Here is a 6,807-nt window from a genome sequence, read left to right on the forward strand (position 1 = left end):
AGTTGATCTAACTCTGACTCAAACTGTACATTTTAATGCTCTTCAAATCAAACCTTTCATTTTAATAGTCTACCAAATCTTTATTTTAATACTCTATACACTCATTGCCACAATTACAGTAATTATAATAAAAGCATTTAGATTATTTTGAAAGCACTTTAAACACTGTTTACAACAGACTGAGATATAAAGAGCTGCCTTAGTAAAATCAAACTATTTCTCATCCTCTTTAAGGACATCCATATTTAAAACATTCAAAAGAAATATTCTTGTCAACAACACGTTTGCTGTAATGTAGAGAAATAGATTATTTGATTGTTTATGTGCACTTTTTGTTCACATGAGCTTTGACAGTGTTAGACATGACGCACAGATGATCATGTGTGTAAATGTATGTGAGTTGGTGAGCAAGTGTCTCTGCTCTGCCTGTCAGACAACAAGCAGGGTGCATTTAAATGGGCCTAAAACTGCGGTTTTTGGAGCTAACAATGAACTCTATGGCACTGAAAAGAGAGCTGGTTTTGCTAAGTTTACCGCTGAAGTGTACAACCGCCTGTTGCGCTGCTTATGTTGATCTTCTGATTGATGCCAACAGCTGATGGATGTGTGGCTGACAGACGGTGAGACGAGAAGGAGACATGACGAAGAAGCACGGAAACAAAGTTACAAACTCACAGACACCGGCACTAAGATCGAGTCTGCGCTCATACACAAACTAATTTAACACTATATTCTCCTTATGGAGACTGCACAGCAGCAATATTTCATCATTTGGACCGTTATGATGAACTTATTACGCATTGGCGGATCATAACGGTCCAAAAAGCGCAAGCGGAGGAGGGGTTGGGGCATGGAGCGTGATCTAAATAGGTCACGGATCAGCTCAGTTCCTTCTTTAGCTCTCCCACCAACAGTTTTAAAGTGTCCAGGGCATCTTTGTGATCTTTTGTGACTTCCAGTTAGGTATTGTTTTCTGTAAGGAGAGCTGCTGCTCCAAGTGTCCACGCAATATTGATCTCAGAGATGGATTTTTCCTCAACAAAAAATCTCATGACATTTTGATCTTGCGAGATCTCGTGGCACAAGATCTCGTCAGACCCCTACCCAAAACGTCTGTGGCTCCTGGTGAAGAACTTCCTACACAAGACCAAAGTGGATCTTAGTGACTGGCCTGACCACATCTGTGGTCTGAACTGAAGACCAAGGTCCATGCCAGAAGACCATCAGATCTGGAGGATCTTGAGAGATCGGCCAAAGAAGAATGGTCTGGGATTCCTCAGGAGACGAGTCTGAGACTAAAACTACAACAAACGACTGCAGACTGTTACCAGCAGAAAGGAGACACAGCTGACTGTTAGCATCAGGGGATCATCATGTAGACCCTGGTAGGTTTATGGTTTTGTAAAATAATTTTGTTTCTGTGTGCAAATTAAAATAATGTTAACATCCAAAATAAAACTATGATGTTTGGAAAAGCTGTGATGAAAATTTCTTATTCTGTTTAACAACATTTGGGAAAAACTTTAATAATTTTATCTTCATCTGGTATTGTGTTGAGTAATTTTCAAAAATGAACACATGAATGATCACACTGTAATTTAGTTTTCCTTACTGTAGGAAACTCGCTGCATTGCTCTTTGTGATTTTTTTCTCCTCTGTTGCACAAAGGAAGTAAAATAATGTTGTTGACTGAATCAGGATGACTTTAATGCTCCTTCTATAAAGTTATGCTGCCACCTGGAGGAAGTCTCAGTCCATTACAGAGCTAAGTAGACTGACCAACCACAAAACAAGCTGCTGTATCAAATTATTGTTGGTATCATATTTCACTCATAGGAGACTGACGATTGGCTGCAGGAAGCCCAATCAGGGAATTCCTGAATTTCACAGTTTAGAAAGTCTTACGTGAAGCAGGACGAGGTGGAGGTGAAGATGGTCTGGAAGGGGGTTGTCCCATATCTGTAAAGTAAGACCACTGATGAGTTACAGTGCATGTTTTTAACACCATAATGATGTGATTACTTTCAGTAATTTTATCAACAAACATGTATATAGCTGTACAAACAAACCATGAAGTCACTGACTGAATAATGAAAGAATTCATATCATAAACTAAACAGCCTAGAGGCAGAATAGTTACATTTGCATTGACAGATTTATCCACAGTGAAGAAATATCATGGGTTTTAAATGTCCAACAACAACTACATTACATTTTAGTCTAGTTTTAGTCATCTTGATGAAAACTAAACTTATTTTGTCAGTTTTAATCATCACAGATCTATTTTTGTTAGTTTTAGTCTAGTTTTTGTCATAAAAAAAGGCTGTCATTTTTTTCGAACATTTTTAGTCATAGTTTTAGTCAACGAAATTAACACTGCTCCTCACAGGATCTCTGGAGCTCAGTCAGAGTGACCATCAGGTTCTTGGTCTCCTCTTCAGTTAGTTTCCACAGGTGGACTCCAATCAAAGTGGAGAAACTTCTCAGGATTGATCGAGAGAAACTGGAGACACATGAGCTAAATTTACAGTGTTTTTGCAAAAGGTCTGAATTCTTGTGTCAATGGAATATTTACATTTTTATCTTCATTAATTTGCAAATATATTCACAATTATGTTTTCAGTTTGTCATGATAGGGTATTGAGTGTTAGTGAGCGAGCCTGTTCAAAGAGCCGCCTCTTTTTCACAAATGATAAGATCCGGGTCCCGTCTGAGAGCCGTTTCTATCATTATTACTGATTCTAGTATTATTATCATGTGTGATTGATTAGTAGGGATGATCCTTCTCCACACTGTCACAGACTCAGCATGCATCAGGACTCCTGCTTGATAGAAATGCTCTGGGTTTGGCACTGATGCTACTCTGTCAGGATCAGTCTGTGGTCATAACTGTTAAAAACATGCAGGAAATAGATTAATTTATTCTCAGGCAGGAAGTTACAGTCTCATATTTTTTCCTGAAGAGGACAGTTAGCACAGACAACAGCAGGCAGATTGTACATGTTAATGATCAGTCTTCTACTCACACCAAAGTTAGCCATGGTGTTCCTCAGGGTTCTTTGCTTGGACTGTTTTTTTTTTTTCACATTTTATATGTTTCCTTTAGGTGACATTATGAGGAGCCTTGCCATAGATTGTCATTGGTATGCTGATGATACCCAACTGTATGTATTCATGAAGCCTGATGATAAAACTCAGTTATTTAAACTGGAAGCACGCCTTAAAGACATTTAAACCTGGATGTCAAGAAATGTCCTGCTTCTTAACTCAGACAGGACTGAGTTTATTGTACTTAGGCCCAAACACGTCCGAGAGGCTTTTTCTAAGAATGTAACTGCCTTAGACAGCATCAGCCTGACATCCAGCTCCACTGTGAGAAATCTGGGCGTTCTTTTTGATCAGGATATGACCTTCAACCCCCACATAAAGAATGGTGACTGTTACCTTTGCAGCACTGCTAAAATCAGACACATCTTGTCTCAAAGCCATGCAGAAAAACTTGTCCATGCTTCTGTTGCCTCTCTGTTAGACTACTTTAGTGCTTTCCTAGCAGGCTGTCCTAGTAAGTCACTAAAGACCCTTCAGCTGGTCCAAAACACTGCAGCACATATACTGACCAGAACCTGGAAAAGAGATATCACTCCTGTCTTAGCTTCTCTGCACTGGCTCCCTATAAAATCTAGAATAGAATTTAAAATTCTTCTTCTCTCTTACAAAGCTCTTAACGATCAGGCACCAAACTACTGTATCTTATAGGTCGTTTCCGGCTCAGTTCTGTGCGGTTCGGCACGCATTTTTTTGCATTTCCACAGAGCAAAAGTTGGAAAGGGTCCCAAAAAACCGACCCGTACCGTCCCACTTTTCGGCACCCTTCCGTAGGGGTGCCAATCTTACCTATCCGTACCAAAAAGGTGGAGCTACACACACAACAATAGGGTCTGCACTGACGTCATGTCAGTGACTCAGCTGCTCGCCTCCGGGCTTCAAACATGGAAGTCTGCACTGTGAGAAGCAGGCGAAAACGGGAGAAAAATGGACTAATATCTGCCTGAATGGGAAATATTTGGACTCGACGGCAATCCAAACTGTTTCCTAGTCTGTGGATATTAGTATCTGGCCACAAATCAAGTCTCCTGACGTTTATCCTGATTTTAAGAACACAAAGCAGAGCCAGAAGGCTCACATCAGCCTGATCCATCCGAGATGAATGTGAAACTAAATTAATGCTGAAGTTTTGTGAATATGAAGCCTTTGAACAGTTCATTCTCTTCTGTAACTAGTTTTTAATCTCCTTCTTACGTTAGATAACCTGTGAAAACATCACTGTGGTTGTTGAACTCATAAAACTTCAGGCTGCAGACTATTTTAAAACGAGATCAGCACACCACAGATTTCTGACTTAATCTAGCTTGATTTTAACACCAGCTGAACTTTCACCTTATTTTTAACGCGCGAATTCTCATAGGTCAGCTCTAAACTTTCATATTTTTTTGTATAAACTGTTCTAGACTAGATACACACGTGGACAAAATTGTTGGTACCCCTCTGTTAATGAAAGAAAAACCCACAATGGTCACAGAAATAACTTGAATCTGACAAAAGTGATAATAAATAAAAATTCAATGAAAATTAACCAATGAAAATCAGACATTGCTTTTGAATTGTGGTTCAACAGAATTATTTTAAAAACAAACTCATGAAACAGGCCTGGACAAAAATGATGGTACACTTAACTTAATATTTGTTGCACAACCTTTTGAGGCAATCACTGCAATCAAACTATTTCTGTAACTTTCAGGAGGACTTCTGCACCTCTCAGCAGGTATTTTGGCCCACTCCTCATGAGCAAACTGCTCCAGTTGTCTCAGGTTTGAAGGGTGCCTTCTCCAGAAGGCATGTTTCAGCTCCTTCCACAGATGTTCAATAGGATTTAGATCAGGGCTCATAGAAGGCCACTTCAGAATAGTCCAATGTTTTGCTCTTAGCCATTCTTGGGTGTTGTGTGTTTTAGGTCATTATCCTGTTGCAAGATCCATGACCTGAGACTGAGACCAAGCTTTCTGACACTGGGCAGCACATTTCTCTCTAGAATACCTTGATAGTCTTGAGATTTCATTGTACCCTGCACAGATTCAAGAAACCCTGTGCCAGATGCAGCAAAGCAGCCCCAGAATATAACAGAGCCTCCTCCATGTTTCACAGTAGGGACAGTGTCCTTTTCTTGGTATGCTTCATTTTTGCGTCTGTGAACATAGAGCTGATGTGCCTTGCCAAAAAGTTCTAGTTTTGTCTCGTCTGTCCAAAGGACATTCTCCCAGAAGCTTTGTGGCTTGTCAACATGCAGTTTGGCAAATTTGTATGATTTGTTTTCAACAGTGGTGTCCTCCTTGGTCGTCTCCCATGAAGTCCACTTTGGCTCAAACAATGAAGGATGGTGTGATCTGACACTGATGTACCTTGACCTTGGAGTTCACCTTTAATGTCTTTGGAGGTTGTTCTGGGCTCTTTTGTTACCATTCGTATTATCCGTCTCTTCGATTTGTCATCAATTTTCCTCCTGTGGCCACATCCAGGGAGGTTGGCTACAGTCCCGTGGATCTTCCATTTCTGAATAATCTGTGCAACTGTAGTCACAGGAACATCAAGCTGCTTGGAGCTGGTATTATAGTCTTTACCTTTAACATGCTTGTCTATAATTTTTTTTTCTAATCTCCTGAGACAACTCTCTCCTTCGCTTCCTCTGGTCCATGTTTAGTGTGGTACACACCAAACAGCACAGTGACTACTTGTCACCCTTTAAATAGGCCGACTGACTGATTACAAGTTTGTAGACACCTTTGATGCTAATTAGAGGACACACCTTGGTTGAACATGTCTCTATGGTCACATTATTTTCAATCTTTTCTAGGGGTACCATCATTTTTGTCCAGACCTGTTTCATGAGTTTGTTTTTAAAATAATTCTGTTGAACCACAATTCAAAAGCAATGTCTGATTTTCATTGGTTAATTTTCATTGATTTTTTATTTATTATCACTTTTGTCAGATTCAAGTTATTTCTGTGGGTTTTTCTTTCATTAACAGAGGGGTACCAACAATTTTGTCCATGTGTGTATATTCACATATTAACATAGCGTTATGACTCAAACCGCCTCTGTACACGTATTCCATCAGCTGAGGATCTGTACTGACAGCGGTTAACATCATTAAAATGTAGTTATTTTTTAAAAGCACTTTCAGCTGAAATAAATTTGTTTACTGCTTATTCCCAACTGATTTCTCTCACTCATCTTTTCTATAACTGCTGCTAGAACAGCTGACTCACTCTGTCTGTGACATGCATGCTTTTACAGCACCGCCCACCCAAGTGAGAGCACGGGTGTCTGTGGAAACACAAACTCTTTTGGGGTTTAGTGTACCGAACCATACCAAACTGAACTGAATCAAAAGGGACCCCCTGATGGAATCACGGCTTTAAAGAGCTCATAGTGCCGTAGTATCCCTCTAGATGGTTGCGCTCCAAAAATGCTAGCCTGCTCGTGGTACCTTCAGTCTTTAAAAGTAGTATGGGAGGTAGATCCTTCAGTTATCAGGCTTCTCTCCTTTGGAGCTGTAACCTTGCAAAGCAGATGGATTTGCCCGTTTCCATCTTGCAAAGCTCCCATCTGAACCGTTTGGGCCCGGTTTCAAAGTAACAGGACCAATCAGCAATGAGGGGCAATACTTTCAGATGCGGCAGAGTCGTGATGTAAACAGGCAGCAGCAGGCGGCCGGTGTGATTGGCAGAAGAACTTTGTGTGGACGCTGC

This window comes from Cheilinus undulatus, linkage group 21, assembly GCF_018320785.1.
Source record: "Cheilinus undulatus linkage group 21, ASM1832078v1, whole genome shotgun sequence".
NCBI classification, from domain to species: domain Eukaryota; kingdom Metazoa; phylum Chordata; class Actinopteri; order Labriformes; family Labridae; genus Cheilinus; species Cheilinus undulatus.